Genomic DNA, 19,441 nt, shown 5'->3' with positions numbered 1-19,441 from the left:
AAGCTGACCATGCCTTTGATGGAATCTGATAGTAGGCGGTTAGCATCCCCGTTAGGGATAACTACTGCTTAATTTGCTTTAACAAAACAAACAGGACCTTTGAAGCAGAAGTGCATCAATATTCTTGTTAATAATTACCCTTATATGTGTTTCATGGTGCAGTCTTAAGCAGAGTTACACCTTTATAACTCTTTGATTTCAATCAACTTAGAAGCATGCAACTCTGCTTTTAGGGTTGCACTGAAAGCCATTCCTATCTACCCACCATATACGGGCTAAGCAAAAAGTGCTTCTCTTGTTAAAATGCCCTAATCACCAACCACATCAATGAAAATATACATCCTTAGAATATAAATAAAACTTATTGTGTTAATTTGATATAGATACGTCCCTGCCACACAGGGGGGAAAGGTACGGGCAAAGTGCGGCTTTTTAAAGCCGCACCAAAAGAAACACATGGTGGCAGGATCACATTGATCCCCTGAGACGTGGCGCATTCCCTCCCCGGCACGATCAGATGCCGGGGGAAGCCACGGTGGGGAAAGGGAGGCTGCCGAACTGCGCATGTGTGAGCATGCGCAGTTCAGCCAGGACCCTGGGATGCGCTGGCAGAAGGACGTGCTGGTGATCCCACGGCCAAGCTTGATGCGGCCGTGCTGGAAGGTCCATCTCGGTAGGTGGTGTATTTTTGCTGCGGCTTTTTGGGCGGAAGGGCCGGATCGGGGACGGGTGCGCAATGCTTCCCAGATGTTGCGGTGGGATCGTGCCCATTTGCTGCGCCCCCAATCCGTCCCTCTCCTGGCCCAAAACCTTTCGTGTAAACGGGGCCAAAGTTTATTTTTAAATAATATATTGGTAAAGCAATAATCTCCTCTCACTCTTCTGACAACAAAGACTGTCATGTTCAAAGGCATGAGGTCAGCTTTTGCAAGGACTAGATCCCTACCATTTACAATTAACTCAAGCTCTCATATTTAAGTTTACTTTCCATATTAACACTAAACATAGCTGACTGCCTAGTTCAATTCAGATCTGCCTGATGGTAGAAGCAAAGGCTTGAGGACATGTAGTTATAAGCTCCAGTCAGCCAAAATCATCAGTTATGAAACAAAATACATGTTTAATGATGTCCAGAGGATAGGACTAACTGGAGCATACATTATTGATTAAACAAAAGCCCTTCATGTCTGCCTTTTAGCGCATAATACCATAAACATTGGTTTGTTACTGGTAAAAGCCCTCAAAGCAGATTTTCAGAGTTTCCCTTTTGCTCTATTAATGCAACAGATAAGCTGGAGTCAAGAGGGCAAAGCGCCAAAGAGGTCCATTTCTTCCAGAGGCTAATTTTTTAAGGGCTGAAGAGTGTAACAAAACATCAAACTGGCACCCTTTCATAGTGCTGGAGGATGACCTACCCAAAACATGCTATTATAAAAATAAAGCGTCCTGCAGAGAAGCAAGTAGGGTCTGTGTTACTGAACCATCAATGACTAACTGATCTGCTTTGTGAAGTCTAAGAGAGACAGAAAGCTTACTGATGTTGCATTTACACCTTCTGTAGAAAAATGCATGAAAATCCAAGCTGGAAAAGATTTATTTGCTATGGGATGAAAAAGGCAACTCTAAATGGATGCAGTTGACCTCTTCTAAAGAAAAACCTCATTGGAAAGTAGATCCATAATGGGATTGCAGTATGCAGGTCAAAGCATTGACTTGTTTTTTGAGAGCAAAAGTAATCTTCATTTTGCTGGAACAGGTTCCTAGTTTATTAACACTGGTCAAGTCACGAAACAGAGCTACAGAATGCATAAGATTTCTGAAGGGATTTCTCTAGTGCGAATCATTAAAAGCAAATGCAAACACAGTTCCTTCTGATTAAATTCAGGTTGTCTGACCCAGCTATTAATTGACTACTTTTGATGAAAGCTGGTGCTCTGTTAGAGCAGCCTACAGTTCTGGGAAAGGTTCAGTGATTTGACTCATGTGTATAAAGGCAGAGAGAGAGAAAAAGAGAGAGAGAAAGAACAACACGCTAATATGACTGTGTAAAACAACTGGCTTTTCTAATTTAAAAGAGGTGTCCTCCTATTTAAACAAACACCCACTCGATCGCTGGTGATGTTAAACCCCATACATTTTCAAATTAAATTCTTCCACATGGCTTCCTTTCAGCTGCACACAGGCTACTAAAACAGCACTTTACAAAAATGTTTAAGTACGTTAAAAACCTTTAATTGCTGATTCTATCTTTGCACTCATGTTATATATGCATTAAAAGGAAGCAATTCACTAAATCATCTTTCCTAGCTTGACATTCAAGTAATTTTATCAACTCCTTTCAAGGCATAGTTAAATTAATCTCATTATCAACTAATCTTGTATAAATCCAGTAATAACCTGTGTTGTGTGCATAAGCATGTTTCTGCAGGAAAAAAGTACTTATAGTCTGCAGATTCTATGTGCTAAACAGACCATTTGCTTCACTATGGTATGTGGGCACCAAACACTTAAAAAGATGAAGTCCCTTAGATAAAAAACCTGGGTCAAAAGAGCTGCTTTGCCTACTACTGATAAGAAAGTAAGGAAGGCAGCAGGAAAGCTTCAAGGAGGGCATGGCTGTATCTAAGTTTCACAGCGATGTTACAGTGAAGAGTGGGGTATAAAACCAACTCTTTGGGAGGCAAGATAGACCCCTGCAGGAACCATAACATAAAAGTAGTCCTTCAGCACCACTTTCTGGAATAAGTGAAATGGAACTATCAAAGCATGGAGCCCCAACCCAGCCAACCTCTCCAGAAAGACAGCGTGGTTGATGGTGTCTAAAGCCAGTGAGAGAGAGATTTAGGAGAGTCAACAGAGATGTACATTCCTGTTATTATTCTGGCAAAGACCATCTGTCACGGTGACCAAGGCTTTCCGTCCAAAACCCATGTCTAATTCTGGTTTGAAAGATAGATGATCCCTATCTTCCAAGACTTCCTGGAGCTACACAAATGTTACCACCATAAGCACTTTTCCGAAGTATGGAAAGCTGGCCACTGGGGGTGGTTATTTAGGTCATTCAGGTCCAGGGACACCTTCTTCAGGAGGAATCTTATGTAGAGATGTGAAGGCCCAGAAAGAGAACAAAATGGAGGGATTCCTTCTCTCACACAGGACATTTAAAAAATTTTCCAAGGAAAAAAAGATGGGACATTTTGAGTGGCATTGGAAGAAAACCCCTCCTGTGAAATATTTTCTCTTTTACAATGACCAAAATGCTTCTTAGGCAAAGTGTTTCACATTCAAAATGTGAAACACTTTGTCTAAGAATTTTTCAGTTTTTCAAATGGAAAAACTTGGAAATTTGGGGGGGGGGGGGAATCCTGAAATACTTTCTTTTATTTGAGTGAGAAAAACCTTGTCTTAAAAAGCATTTCATTCCTCAGTTTTGCCAGGGTAAAAACTGGGATATTTTAGAGAGATTCATCCTGAAAAATAAAACCTCATTAAATATTTCTCATTTAGATTAAGCAAAATGCTTATTAAGACACTTTTTCCTCGTTCAAAATATACAGCACGAAAAAACTCCTCAGACCTTTTCAGTTTTTCAAATGGAAAAATCAGGAAATTTGGGTATATACTAATTTTTTTATATTTGCCAACCTCCAGGTGATGATGGGAAATTACAACTGATCTCTAGACTACAGAGATTCGTTCCCCTGGAGAAAATGACTGCTTTGGAAGGTACACTCCATGGCATTATGCCTTGCTGAGGTCCCTCCCCTCCCCAAACCTCCAGGAATTTCCCAACCTGGAGTTGGCAACCATTTCTTCCTTTGTGTAATGAGTGAAAGACATTTTACCCAAACCCGTAGTATGGTAAGTACTCCCCAGGGTGGAGAGCCAGCATGATTTAGTAGTTAGACTACGATCTGGAAAACCTAAATTTATAATCTCCACTCTGCCATGGAAGTTTGCTGGGTCACCTTGAGCCAGCCACACACTACCTCACAGGATTGCTGTCAAGATAAAGCAGAGAAGGGGAGATTGCTGTAAATCGGGGGGCTGGGGGGAAAAGTGAGGTAAATAATTCAGGATTCTCTTTCCAGCAACATAATCTATATGCACACTGCCATTCTTAGTTAACGATTAATGAGTAACAGTTTTAAACCTGAAAATGTATATGGTACTCCATCCAAATCAACGAAAGTACAGTGAAGTTTATCACACAACCTGATCCCCTTCATGTGTGATCAGACTCTATGATAAAGTCAGTAAAACTTAGCAATAAGAACTGCACAGTTTATTGTGCATATGAGCTTTTCTGAACTTCCAGGAAGTAGCAAGAATTTGCTTAAAGAGTAGACAGAATACAAGCAAACCGAAGTCTGGAAAAGTGATGGAGTTCACAATATAGCTGAAGATTTGGGGGGGGGGGTCAGTTGGTTAGTCGGGAGAAGAAGACAGGGAAAGCAGAGAAGATATGGGGCTACCAAGATGAGAGAAAGAGAAAATAGTATGGGGAGGGAGATACAGAGGAAAGTGAGGTACCCTTGAGTCCTTATGGGTTCCTCACTATGCAACGGGGTGCCGACCAGCCACCAGAGATGTGCTTTCCCAGGGGGAGGTAAAGCTGAGGACTGGAGGGCAGATAAAGACAGGTTGTCTAGTGGGTGGAAAGGAGAGAAGCAAGCAGGAAAAGGGGCAAGGCTATGAAAGCTTTCAAGAAAATGAAAGAGGAAATAGTGGGGGGAGGGAAAATGGGATGCCTCCTGGAAGTCCTTGAATGTCCCCCATTTTTCTCTACTCTTTTCCTTAAGAACTAGGAGCAGTCATACCATTAATATAATACAGTATCCCTGTCATGATCTGGGCTGCGCCACCAGAGGCCTACTAGGCCCAGGGGTCCTGGCTAGCAGTAAAGGAGGCTGGGCCTACAAACCCCAGAAGGCCTTGGGAAGTTTTGGCACCGATTTTGACCAATAGGGAAGAAGAGGGCTGGGGAATATAGGAACTGGAACAAGAGGGGAACCTGTTCTTCTTCCCAGGGAACAGAGCGAAAAGGGACTGAGGCTGCTGTGGGGAAGAAACCCTCATCCTGAGGGAAGTGTGAGTAGTCTAAGGCCACTTGATAAGTGAGCTAGGGACAGTATATATTTAGACGCATTAGGGCATTTGATTTCTTTTCATCCACTTACTGTTATTATTCTGCACCTTGTTTGTTTGACTTCCTATAAAATAAACTATTTTCATTGTTCACTCTGCCTGGTCCTCACACCTATTATTTAGCTAAAAGGGAGGTCTAAAGGCCTGGGAGGGTGCTCTGGGCCTTCTCAGAGGAGTCCGGAACCAGAGTGGTGGCAGCGTCAGGTGACACCCCACCTGAGTCGTGACAATCCCATTAAGAGATTAACTGTGCAAAATGTTTGCATATTTCCACACATTGTACTTCTCTCTAACAATAAAGTCAAAACCTGCCACAGACTTTTTCAGTTTGGACGATTCATTTTACCTTTGGCTGTGGGTGTGCACATTTAAAAGCTCATGCTACTTGAGTGAGCAGTATAACACATATAGAGGGAAGTCATGTCATTTGCCTTCAGCATTGGATTTCACCCTGCTCACAGAAATTTATGTATTTCCTTTTCACAGCCATGCAACCAGGCCATTTGTATGAGCTGTTAACATATCAACTCAAGTGAAATACACACATCCCTACCTTCAGGGGAAGGGACACTCACCAGGCATGCAGACGGTTCCACGTTCAATCCACAGCATCTCCAGCTAAAAGGATCAGATAGTATGTAATATGAAAGACCCAAGACCCTGGACAAGGCAGCTTCCTGTATTCCTCATTTTAGCAAAACCTCAGCTTTATAGATTTTTTTTTTTGCTGAAGAACCATGTTTTTTAGATAGAAAGTGTATTTATTCCAGCTACTTTGAGACTTCAAGACAATTCTAATGTGACTTACTTGTGCATAGAGATTGTGCAACTGAACTATATATATATATATACACACACACACATATAATGTACTGAGATGTACTGATGATATAACTTGGTTTGACACATGTATCAGAAAGCCTGTTTCGCACAACAGTTCACCAAAGCAAAATGGGGATTTCTTCCTGGGTGGCACATAGCATGCCCCTGCTTTATTTGGGAGGTTCCACTCAATACCATAGAGCTGCGGTGGCTCAAGTGGTTAAGACGCTGAACTGCAGGCTGTGGAAGGTCAGTAGTTCAGCGGTTCAAGACCCGGGTGCCGCAAGACAGGGTGAGCTCCTGTCTCTAGTTCCAGCTCCTGCCAACCTAGCAGTTCGAAAGCAAGAAATTGCAAGTAGATAAATAGGTACCACTTCAGTGGGAAGGTAACAGCGTTCCGTGCGCCTTGGTGTTTAGTCATGCCAGCCACATGACCACGGAAACGTCTTCGGACAGCGCTGGCTCTTCGGCTTTGTAACGGAGATGAGCACCGCAACCCTAGAGTCGGATTCGACTGGCTTTCGAGCAAGGGAACCTTTACCTTTACCTTTTTACTCAATACCATGCTCTTCCTGAGCACAGTCGTCATGCTTTCTCTCAGCTTTCCCACAGCCTCCAGGCTTTCCCTCAGCTCTGGCAGTCCCCCTCCCTTTTAGCCTTTTAACTTAAATAAATAAATAAATAAACTCAGCCAAGACTCAGCTGTTAGCCATGGCTCAGCTGATAGTGGTGGTGGAGTTGCAGGGTGCAATGTAATCAGACTGGTGCTTCTATGCTGACCTAATGAGCAGAAAGGGGTAGGGCGGGGTAGTGCCAGCAGTGAGTGTCAACCTGCTGGATGACCTTGGGTAAACTGGCACAGCTGTTCTTGAAAAAGAGCAGTCTCTGTCAGAGCTCTCTCAGCCCCACCTACCTCACAGGGTGTCTGTTGTGGGGAGGGGAAGGGAAAGGAGTTTGTAAACCGCTCTGAGACTCCTTTGAGTAGTGAAGGGCGGGGTATAAATCCTCTCTCTTCTCTTCTTCTTCTAATACCTTGCCCAAAAGGAAGGGGCTGTTGGTCCTAATCAATCTGCCAAGGATTAGTCTATGGCACAGATTTTTTACACAATTGTTGTAGATCTCTGTGTTGGTTTGTTTCTTGCAGCCCACCACATTTTCTTATATTCCAAGAAACACACAAGTTCATTTAAAATAATATGCATTACTTCTATACTCCAGCACAGCTGTTGTAAGTGTACGATGTAAAACAAAAGGAGAAGCACTTCTATGTAAATTGACAGCTACTGCTAGGTTAATCAAAGAACTGCTTGATTGGGTGGTCATCTCTTAAAGGAAAATGTAGAAAACCGTTTCCAAATCAATTATTTCATCATGGTTTGGATCACTTTATAATTCATGATGACTCACTGATGGTTCCAGAGCAGGTAACATACACGATCCAGACCAACATGATCCACAAACAGAAAGTAAGTATGGATCTTATGTTCTGTATTCCCATGAGCGTAACATTTATAGAACTGTCCTTCCAAGAACTGTAGCAACACAAGCACCATCCTACTTAATAAAGTTGTGCCAGCAGAATAGTTTGGTTATCAGACCCGGAGTCACTATAATGCATTCCTAAGGAAAGCTCTCCCTAGGTTTTGTTTCCTATGGTAATCTCTTATTGCCACGCTATAATAATCACATACACAGCCTGTGTGCGCTTGCCTTGCAATCATTTTGACTCGGTAAGCATATTTTAATGCTATTAGCACAGCCTTTCTATAGAAATGCATTAAAAGTGAAATTTGTTGTCAACGCAATCCAGAATTATAACAATGCTAGATCCCAACTGCTCTGACCCATGTTTGCAACACTATCTCAATAGCTATTTTATTACATTAAAAAATATTATTGTGTCTTGCTTTTTAAAAAGATGTTTTACCCTCAATTCCCCATCAAGTACTTCCACAGAGTTTTGTTTATATGGTTATATAAAAATTAAGATACTCCAAGTATTGTATTTTGGTTAAATATATTTATTCTTATGAATACTGGTAAATACTAATGTTTACTAAGATCTACCCTGCAAAAAAGCCCACCTGAAACATTTGTAGATATTTCACATAGGAATACATTATTATTCTTTTTTTTTTTTTTTTAAAAAGGTATGAGAAACATACTGCATATGGGAAAGGTGGTCTGTGAGAAACCACTGTTCATCTGTTTAAATAGTGCCCTTCTTATTTTTTAAAATAGTCAGGAGACCTGTAGAGATATTAATTTTGAGGAGGAGTCACAGCGTTTTCAGTGGTAACATTCTGATCACACTAGGCCATATAGTAGGCTTACACATTAAACATTATGTAGAATATGCGTCAATAAATTATGTTTATGGTGTCCACAATTGAAGTATATTCAACTTTGGTGGATAAGTATTCCAAGAAAGGAAACCAGATCAAAGTAAATTTTGAGTTAAAAGATTCTGAGGTCTTAGATAGAAGAGAATCAGTAAGTTTATCTAGGAGACAGAAATCACAAACTTTAACCAATTTTATGATAACTGAACACATGAAAACACACAAACACATTAAAATGCCTTCTATTTGTTCATAAGTGATCTGGAATGTGGGATGAGTAGTGTAGTGGTCAAGTTTGCAGATGAAACAAATTATTTAGAATGGTGAAAAACTAAGGCTGGCTGTGAAGAACTGCAAGAGGATCTCCACAAATTGGGTGATGGTTCAGTGCTGGTTATGTGTAAGGTGATGCATACTGGAACAAAAAAACACAACTTCAAGTATAGGCTAATGGGGTCTGAACTTGCTGAGACTGAGAGAGAAAAGGATCTTGCGGTCGTAGCAGATAGCTCAATGAAAGTGTCAACCCAGTTTGCTGCAGTGGTGAAAAAGGCAAACTCTATGCTAGGGATTATTAGGAAAGGGACTGAAAACAAAACAGCCAATATTAGAATGTTGCTGTATAGATCTATGGTGCGGCCTCATTTGGAATAGTTTGTGCAGTTCTTGTCACTGTATCTCACAAAGGACATTGCACAACTGCAAAAACTCCAGAAAAGGGCAACAAAGTTAATTGGGGGGGGGAGCACCATCTCTATGAGGAACAGAGATGGCTAAAGGGAAACATGATAGAGGTTTATAAAATTATGCACAGGGTGGAGAGAAATGACAAAGAAAATTTTTCTCCCTCTCCCAAAACACTAGAACTGGAGGGCATCCAATGAAACTGACAGGCAATAGATTCAGGACAGACAAAAGGAAATACTTTACACAGTGAATGATTAAAATGTGGAATTTGCTGCCAGAAGATGTGGTGATGGCCACAGACATAGACACTTTTAAAAAGGGACTGGATAGGTGCACGGAGGATATGTCCATCAGTGGCCTCCACATTCAGAGGCAGTCAACCTCTGAATTCCAGTGCCAGGAGGCAACATCAGGGGAAGACCTCGGCCTCTATGCCCAGTTGTTGGGCCTCCAGATGGACTGGTTGGCCACTGTGTCAGACAGGATGCTGGACTAGATGGACCACTGGTCTGACCTCAGGGCTCTTCTTATGTTCTTACTGAATCAGGCCATTGGGTACATCAAAATCAATATTGTCTACTCATACTGCAGCAGCTCCCCAGGGTTTCAGCCCAATGACTTTCACAAAACTTACTACCTGATAGTTAACTGGATATGCCAGGGATTCAATGTGGGACCTTCCACATGCCAAGCAGGTGCTATATCACTGAGCTATGGCCCAGAAATGAGAGCCAGTGTGACTTTGCATTTGACTTTGTATTGTGACTTTGCACTAGGATCTAGGCTCAAGCAAGTTTTTTCTTGGTGGCAGCAGTACTAACACCATTTAGTAATACCATCTTGCCATTAGACAGAAACAGTGCTTTGAAATTTACTGTCCATAAGCAACACAGTTTAAATGACAGTAGCTGTTGTCTATTTGAGAAATAAAGACAAGTTCCCAAATGTTAGCCTGGAGTTGTTAGAAGGCCGGGGGGGGTGGGGAGTGTCTCCATAAGTAACTTATATAAACTGTTAGCAATTTCCAGTTAACCTCATTATGAGGACCTTCTCAGTCACTGTTCTCATGAAGCAGACAGAATGATGTGGCTTTTTAAATTTAACCCCGTTACCCTTTTCAACACAGCTCTCAGCCACAGTCTTGTGTCTCTGGCAGACTTGGGCTGCAACCCTAGAAGCACCTTCCTGGGAGTATGCCCCACTGAATAAAGAAGTTACTGATGAGACCTGCTCAGACTTGCTGTCTTTGTTACTTCCTCCCCCTTATTCTACTAGGCAGCAATACTCTTTGTAAACATTGCATTAGCCACTAATTTTACGTTAGTTCTGGTCACCTTTACAAAATATAATTAAACATTTGAATGCCACTGTTGCCACCTCCAATTAGAACAAAAGAAGTGATTGAGACATGATGACATGATGGAGCACATTATGCCTGTTAAACGTCTTAATCCGGGAAAAGCGTTAATAATGATAACTGACATTTATATAGTGTTTAATATCACAATCCCAAAATACCTGACAGGAAAAATGCAAAAGCGCATATTACAGGGGTCACTTCCAGTGTTCCCTCTAAGCTGAGTTAGTGTGAGCTAGCTCACAGTTCTTTAGCCTCCAGCTCACACATTTTTGTCTCCGCTCAGGAAGGAGGGCTCCAGAGCAAACTGATTTATGCAGTAGCCAAATTGCTCGCTCACAACTTGAATGCCAGCGGCTCACAAAGTAGAACTTTTGCTCACAAGACTCCACAGCTTAGAGGGAACATTGGTCACTTCACCCATCACTGAAAGACATCTACTTAACAAATGAAAAGCAGCAATTTTAAGACACATACTAGAGAAGGTGTAGAAAGAAAATGAAAAGTATCATGTGAGTTTGAGGTGGGGGGGAGGGGAGAAAAATAAACACTTTGAGTGACCAAGAGACCAAGCAGTTTACTGTTTACCGCCACACACACGCACAAAGTAACCTATATTCTTTTACATAGTAAATACTTAGGACACAGATCTGTCTGCTTATATTACTGTCAAAAACACAAATGGTGCAAAATGAATACCAATATTTTCTAAATGAAAAAGTTGTGTTGCTAAATTCTAAGTTGTTAAAACACTGCATTTCTCTACCTTGGCAATATAAGGTATTTGCAAGCTTTTTCCGGAACAGAAACGTCTGTTTAACTGCTAGACTTCTCTCTGGAGGTAAGCAGTAGAAAAGAGCAAGAGTGCAGTAGCACTTTAAAGACTAACAAAATGTGTGGCAGGGTATGAGCTTTTGTGAGTAAACAAAAAGTATAAAATGAGCCACACCTATAATATTTTTGACACTGATTATATTAATACATTTCTAAACACCAAATCACGCATTGCTTATTTCAATCCAAGGCTATCGAGAAAAGCCAGCTTGCTTTACTTTCTTTCTTCAGCTGAACCCATCACTATCCTCCCACAGCAAGTGACATGTAACCATCAAGAGGTCCAGTGCTGCCTTTAGCTTTACCAAGTTACGAACATCTCAAGTCCTGCACTGAAAAAATGTTTTTAAAATGACTCACAATGACACACACAAGGAAAATATTACAGTCATCTACATGGATTTTCAGTTCCAACACAACGTTTTCCAAAACATTTACCTAGGCAAACCATTTTTAAAGCATTCCTATGAACAAACAGATTATATTTGGATCAGTTCTTAATCTTAAATTATATCAATTTTATATGCCTGTTTCTCTATATATACATGACAATGGTTCTTTAGCCCAGCCACACTTGTTTTCCAGTGTTATCTGCAAGGTCAGGAGTCAATCATGGACTCATGCTTGTACCTCTTCTGTTTATCTACATCTCTGACTCTCATGGTGCCTAAAACTGAAGGAGTGTAAGCTAGAACAAAAGCATTTGGTCCTGACGCATAACCTGTTGCTGACATATGGATATGTACTTACCAAGTCATTAATAATGGCAAGCAGCTTTGCTCATAGTGCTGCAATTCATCTCCTGGTGACTCAGAGATTGACCATAATTCAGCTTCTAAATCTTGCATTCTGTGACAATGTTGCTTATCATACAACATCACTGCTTTCCAGGACAGAGAGGCAGTCACCTAGGCCAGTGCTGGTGCTATAGCTAATGACATCTACAATTTGTCCACTCCCATCTATTTTGCTGTACTTTGAGAAATGCATCTGTCTTCTTATGAGTCTGCACTAGCTCATAACTATGCAGCTGTTATATACCACCCCTGGCAGGACCACGCACACTAGTTAACATACTGCTGGTTATCCGACTATGAACTGTATCCATAAACACAAGTATTGCCACGATCATCTGCAGTGTGCGACTGGGAGTAAAGAAGGGAAAGCAAGGAAACCCAATGTACCATTGTATCACAACAGAAATGTGCCCAGATTTAAATCTCCAAGGAAGGAGATTGTACCACAGGTATCCTATTGCCAAGCTTCACTTGTATTATTATTACCATTTATTTACTTCTTTTATATTCTGCCTATCTCCCCAGTGATGACCCAAAGTGACAATCAACATTCTTCCCCTCTCAATTTTATCCTCACAACAACCTTGGGAGGCAGGTAAACTGAGAGGGTGTGACTGGCCCAAAGTCACACCAACTTGCTTCCATGGCAGACTGGAGGTTTGAACCTGGTTCTCCCATATTCTGCTCTGACACTTTAACCACAACATCATGTTGGCACTCAAGTACATTCTTTTAAAACACTGTGGGGAAAAGGGGAGGCGAATCCCTGGATTCAGAGCAGGCATTTTCATAGAATTGTAGGCCAGACTCTACTTTAGAATCCTATGAGAATACATGGCATGACGCATGCTGACATCATTTAACGTCATGTACACAACAAAACTGTACTACACAGTAAAAAAAAAAGATACAAACCAGTCAAAGTGGTAGGACTGCACTGTCCCTGAATACAGCAACCATGTACAAAGTAGTAATTTACCATCTTTGTATACGTAATTACTTGTTAAACTAGTCATCTGTATTATTTCACCAAGTGGAGAAGAGAATCTTACCATGCCATCGCTTCCCTAAGTTTCTCACTGGTCCAGAAGTGTAGAAAAATTCTATTCATTACTTGGACAGTTTACCAAGCAGTTACTTATTTGCAAGTAAATAAGTACAACCACCTTATGGCAACCCCAGCAAGAGACTTTCAAGGCAAGTGAGTAGCGGAAGTGGTTTATTTATTTATATCCCACCTTCCTCCTCAATGGGAACCCAAAGCATCTTCACTCTCCTGTCCTCCATTTTATCCTCACAACAACTCTGTGAGGCAGTTTAGGTTGAGAGTGTGTCTGGCACAAGGGCACCCAGTGATCCTCAGGGCAGAGTGGGGATACCACTGCCATCCACTGCAGAGTGTTTCTTGGTGGTCTCCCACACAAACACCAACCCTGCTTAGCTTCTAAGACCTGAAATCAGTCTAAATCAGGCTATATATACCATGACACTCTTCCCCCTTACTTGTAGACCACTTAGCAAATGGACCTCTGTATTCACCCACTATGTATCACTGAATGTAGTTTACCCTCACACACACACACACATATGCCAAATTTAATTGTGAGGCTAGCAAAGCAGAGTGCTCTCCCCCCCTCCCCGAGATTTTCCAGAGGCTCAACAGCTCATTTAAACTGCGCTACAAAGCAGCTACACACGTTTAGCCCTCATACTAATGTGAAAGAAGGGAAGCATGTATGGCCTCTTTGCACCAACAGCAGCCTGGTTTGAGCAAGATGCTGCTTTGTGCAAGGTCCCACAGGAGATTTCTTTGGCCTTGTCATCATCACATTTAAATCAAGGCTTAAGACCATAATCAAGATTTAAACTAGACAATTTAAATTTCAGATTTGAAATAAAAAGATTTAAATTAAAAATAAACGTTGGAATCAAAGTGTCCCTCATCCTCTTTTGCCCAGCACAACCAAGCCGACCAAAAAGATGGTTTCATGTGTGTTTTGTGGTCGCTAACAGCAAAGTTCTAACTGGAGGCACTGAAAATATTATAAGGTACGTCTGTGCCGCGATTCAGATTCTTGTATGAAAAGAAACAATTATAAGTACACAAAACAAAATAAAGCGAATATACAACTCGGGGTTGTATTTATTCCATGACCGATTAGTGCTGCCCGACGCTTGTCCAGCCGCAGAAACTGCCTTGGACTTCCCCCTCGGCCCAGCACTTGCTCGTGGGACCAGCTGCCATTGCGGCGAGGAGAAAGGCCATCGCCCCTTCATCGAGAACACTGAGGACAAGCTGCACAGTTAAAGCGGGGAGGAAAGAGGGCGACACCAGTTTGCGAAAGGGGAGAGCGAATCCCTCAGCGAGCGCTCTCCCGCCTCCCTCACAAACGGAGCAAAACGGGCGGGAATGCGGCCCTAGAAACCAAAAAATCTTCGCGCCTCCGGTACGCCCAGGCCCAGTAAGAGAACCAGGACTGCCACCACGTCCTCCCCTGGGACTTGCTCACCCTCCAGTGGGGACTCCAAGAGCCACCGGCGCTGCTCTCGTTTCTCCCTTGGCTTTCCACAAACTGGCCTTGGTAGGCAGAGGCGGCCGGATCAGCACCTTTCCGGAGTTAACTTAACCCCGCCTCCGGAGTGGGCCGAGCCCATGAAAGGGAACCCGCCCTCGAAGGTGGGGGGGGGGGGAACCCAGCAGGGTCTCGCCGTGGGAGCCTGAAGGCGCTTCCCGTCTTCTGTCAGCTCTCTGAGGAAAGAGAGCGAAAAGGGCAGCCTCCAGACAACCTCAGCTGAGCTGGAGGTGGCAGCGGGCTGACTTACACATGTTCCTTTGGTTTATTCAGAAGGCCTACTTATGATGGGGTCCCTTGGGTCTGTAACCTTAACATACCTTTCGTTTCTTGGGATGTCCCCAGTTAACACAGTCATTTGTCAAAAGATGACCGAATTCAGAGTATTTAAGATTTCAGTAAGGCCTTGTTTGGAAGCAAAAGCCTTATCCCAGGCTAGAACGTGTCAGTTGGAGAGCTGTCTGCATTGCCCTCTCCCATGAAACAGAAATGGATGTGTCTGGGTTTTCACACTGCGCAGCTCCAGAACCACTTTTGCTCAGCAGTGTCCTCCACTAGAATCTAATAACGGGGGTGGGAACGCTGTCAAAAATAATGGCTGCATTTGCCTAGTCTTGACAGTATGAAAGATTCTGTATGGGCTGTTTTCCTTACTGAGAAGTCGGGTATCTCTTCACTTGACAACGAATCTCTCACCTCAAGCTCCTTTGACATGATTGTCGCACATTTTGGCAGGGTTTGTTACTGATTTTACAGTCCTGGGCTTGATAACTACAAACCTCAACCTGCCTTCAATTACTTCCATGCTACAAGCTGAAATTATTCCATCCCTTGCTAAATGTGGAGGAGCCTTTGGCAGATTTTGAGACACCCAGAAGGCAATTGCTGTCTCACAAATAAAGAACAAATAACTCTTGTGTATTTTGTGCTCACAGGCACATTGACCCAAATTTCCAGTGTCTAATAAGTAGCTTTTTTGGGACCTTCTTATGAAATGAAATCAGTATTATATGAGGACAAGCAAGGAACCAGTAAGGAATCTCTCCTCTGGGCAGCCTCCATATGCCTGCCCTCCCTCCCTTCCCACTCACCAACCAACTTTGCTTTCATCTGCCCCCTCCCAATCTACAGCTTTATTGATTATTTATTTACTTCATTTACTTCACCTTTCTCCCCAGTGAGGACCCAAAGCAGCTTATGTTTCTTCTTACCTCCACTCCTCACAACAACCCTGTGAAGTAGAGTAGGAAGAGAGAGAAAGAATGACTGGCCAGAGCAGTGTGGGTACCTGAACCAGATCCTAGTTCAACACTCTGAACATGACACTATACTGGCTTTCAGCTTTCCCTCCTTCCCTTCCCATGGCAGATGACGAATGACATTAGCAGGCAAATGACAACAGCAGGTGAATGACAATAGTAAGTGTGATTGGATTTAGTTAAGATATTTGGCATCTGAAATCACTCCACTTTTCAATAAACAGGACAGATGGACTCCCATTCTAGCTGTATCTGAAGAAGTGATCAGTGACTCACGAAAGCTCATACCCTGCCACATGTTTTGTTAGTCTTTAAGGTGCTACTGGATTCTTGCTCTTTTCTACTGCTACAGACAGACTACCATGGCTACCCATTTTGGTTTTCAACAAGCTATACAGAGTAGTATAGACCACAGTCCCTAATAAGTTTTCTAAATTACTTTGTGAATCATTCAGTACAGTTCATGTCTGTTGCCTGTGTAGAAAAGCCTTCTTGAATAATTCAGTTTTGCATAGTTTGAGGAAAGCTAGGAGAGTGGGAGCCTTCCTGGCCTCCTCAGGCAGGCTGTTTCAGAAGGTGGAGCCACCACAGAGAAGGCACCTGTATAGGCAGTTGATGATTTTGCCCGTTTACAGGTTGGCACTGGAATTTAGCTTGCCAGGAAAAACATCAACAACCTCAGATATGCAGACGATACCACTCTAAGGCAGAAAGTGAAGAGGACCTCAAGAGCCTCTTGCTAATAATGAAAGAGGAGAGTGCAAAAGTTGGCTTGAAACTCAACATCCAGTTCCATCACTCCTTGGCAAATAGAGGGGGAAGTAATGGAAGCAGTGACAGAATTCACATTCTTGGGATCCAAGATCACTGCAGATGGTGACTGCAGCCATGAAATTAAAAGACGCCTGTTCCTTGGGAGAAAAGCCATGGCAAATTTAGACAGCATAATAAAAAGAGACATCATCTTGCCAACAAAAGTCTGCATAGTGAAAGCAATGGTATTCCCAGTAGTAATGTATGGCTGCAAGTGTTGGACCATAAGGAAGGCTGAGTGCTGAAGAATAGATCAGTTTGCAGGAAAGACTTGGGGACTGACTGCAATTTCTCTGCCTGTGTTTATTCAAAGAAACATTTATTAATTAAAAAGGTGTTCAAGGTAATGCACAAAAAACCATACTTGCATGCGCACGCACACTTTGTTTGCAGTAGGTACCTTCTATGCTTGTCACAACATAACTGATGGCTTAAATATATGCTCTTGCCTGCGCTTTTCAGGCTGCTGTCTTAAATCAGGATATCTGACAAGCTGCTCTGTCGTCACTGTCCTATACTTCAGGCAAGATGGCCTCTTTAAAGTAGATTTTAGTGGCAGCTGAAGGAAGTTAGGAGAGGGAGGAACCAGATCAACTGGAAGAAATCACCGTGCGGGAACTGGACACTGGGCTGCTCATCAGGCTTCTTCTCTCTCCTCCTTCAAGGGGATGGTCTTTTTATACGTTCTTCAAATATGATGTTGTACAAGCATTGGACAAGCTTTTTTCTTACATGAAAAGAGCAGTTTGGTGTAGGTGTGTGTGAAATCTCCCAAAGTCAGATCCAAACCATAGAGAAGCAACTGCATCCCTGGCACAATTGCTCCTGACAGAACAAAACAGAACAGAGAAGCACAAGGAATTAACAGTTCTATTGCCATTACGTAATGGCTGTGGCTAGTATAAAAAGTAATGGTATGTTTTAAATATTGTAAAGGTAAAGGTTCCCTTGCTCGAAAGCCAGTCGAATCCGACTCTAGGGTTGCGGTGCTCATCTCCGTTTCAAAGCCGAAGAGCCAGTGCTGTCTGAAGACATTTCCGTGGTCATGTGGCCGGCATGACTAGACGCCAAGGCCTTGCCACTGACTAGACCTTCCCACTGAAGTGGTACCTATTTATCTACTTGCAATTTCTTGCTTTCGAACTGCTAGGTTGGTAGGAGCTGGAACTAGAGACGGGAGCTCACTCCGTCATGTGGCACACTCGGGTCTCGAACTGCTGAACTACCGACCTTCCACAGCCTGCAGTTCAGAGTCTTAACCACTTGAGCCACCGCAGTTCCTTTTAAATATTTTAGATATGTCTATATTTTAAATACAAAATATTTTTGAGGAGCCTAATTCAAATTCTTATACCAGTCTTGTTCAGTAACAGTTTATAATGTGTTTCAGATATTATCGCATAACAAATATAGAACATTCAGAACGAGTACATCAAACTGTTGTATGACAGGGTTGCTAACTTCCAGGTGGGGCCTGGAGATCTCCTGGAATTCCAACTGATCTTCAGACTACAGAGATCAGTTCCCCCAGAGAAAATGGTTGCTTTGGATGGTGGACTGAGGTCCTTCACCTCCCTAAACCCCGCCTTCCCGAGGTTCCATGTCCAAATCTACGGAAATTTTCCAACCCGGAGTTGGCAACACTATGTACATACTTTAGCACTATCTGTAGTTAATATATTGTTCAAAGTGGAACAAATGGATCTCAAATGACAGCCCAATCCTATGCCTAAAAGGCCTAGAAAATAAGTCTTAAAGTTTTCATTGGGGCTTATTCCCAGGTAAGTAAGCACTGGATTGCAGCTCTAGTTAATGTTAAATCAACTGAAACTCAAACCTCAAGTTGGTACCTTCAGACTATGCTCAATTTAATTTTAATGATTGCAGTGTGGATTCACAGAAGTACAACATTGGACTTTGTTCTTATCTAACTTGACCCAGAGAGACAGGCAAACTAAAAACTTCATCAGCACAGCAAGTTTACTGGGTGGAGGGGGGTGTATAGCATGACTAAGCACAGCTTTGAATATTTATTTAACAGACTGAAGTTTTGAGTTTTGATATATGTCCTAGGGAGACACATTCAATCTATCATATTTTTACTGTGTCTTTCCTACAAGGAGATCAGGGTGGTATTACAGTATTCTCTTCTGTCATTTTATCCTCACAACAACCCTGTGAGCAGGCCTGCCAAGCCTCCTGTTGGGGCAGGTCTAGGGCTGCCCCCCCGATAGGGGCAGGCATTTCCCCTCCTTCGTGGGGCCCAATCCACCACCGCCCAGCTGGCTGGCCAGGAAGCCTCGCCCCCAAGCAGCTCTGTCTGTACCCAACGTGCCCAGCGCGATGACATCACACAGAGGTGATATCATCATGCAGGGCATGTTGTGTGGGAGAGGCTCAAGCATTTAGGGAACTCATCGGCATTACAAGCATCATGACATCACTTCTGGGGGGGAGGAATCAGGAGTGATGATGGTAGCGATTGAACAACAACAACTTAAATTATTTATAAATCATACAGATAATATAAGACATATCCCAACCACCAGGGCTATTTTTGGGCAGGAACGCACAGGAACGGAGTTCCGGCTGGCTTCAGAGTTGGCCACACCCACTACAGCCAAAACCTCTGCATGCATGGCTATAGAGGGAAGGCCTGGAGAGTGACCCCCCCCAGCGACTCCGAGGCAAGCGGGCCAGGGGGGGCCCTGGAAGGATCGGGGAGGCATTTAATGCCTTCCCTGGCCTGTCCAAGGGCCAGCTTGCCCAGGCTCCCTGAAGCCGTGGGGTGCCCAGGCAATCCAAGGGA

At 42.9% G+C, this 19,441-nt stretch overlaps 1 protein-coding gene across 2 annotated transcripts in view; it reads right to left on the bottom strand.

Annotated features, from left to right (window-relative positions):
- The window catches only part of PTER (phosphotriesterase related), a 30,550-nt gene extending 15,980 nt beyond the window's left edge, over window positions 1–14,570 (bottom strand). For both annotated transcript variants that reach the window (XM_015423761.1, XM_015423762.1), the window contains exon 1: window positions 14,498–14,570. The gene's annotated coding sequence lies outside the window, so the exon portion shown is untranslated. The remainder of the gene's footprint in view (window positions 1–14,497) is intronic.
- Window positions 14,571–19,441: the final 4,871 nt, after the last annotated feature.

This window comes from Gekko japonicus, unplaced genomic scaffold, assembly GCF_001447785.1.
Source record: "Gekko japonicus isolate JY-2015 unplaced genomic scaffold, Gekko_japonicus_V1.1 scaffold94, whole genome shotgun sequence".
In the NCBI taxonomy this organism is placed as follows: Eukaryota; Metazoa; Chordata; class Lepidosauria; order Squamata; family Gekkonidae; genus Gekko; species Gekko japonicus.
This window is presented reverse-complemented; position numbering and strand designations above follow the sequence as displayed.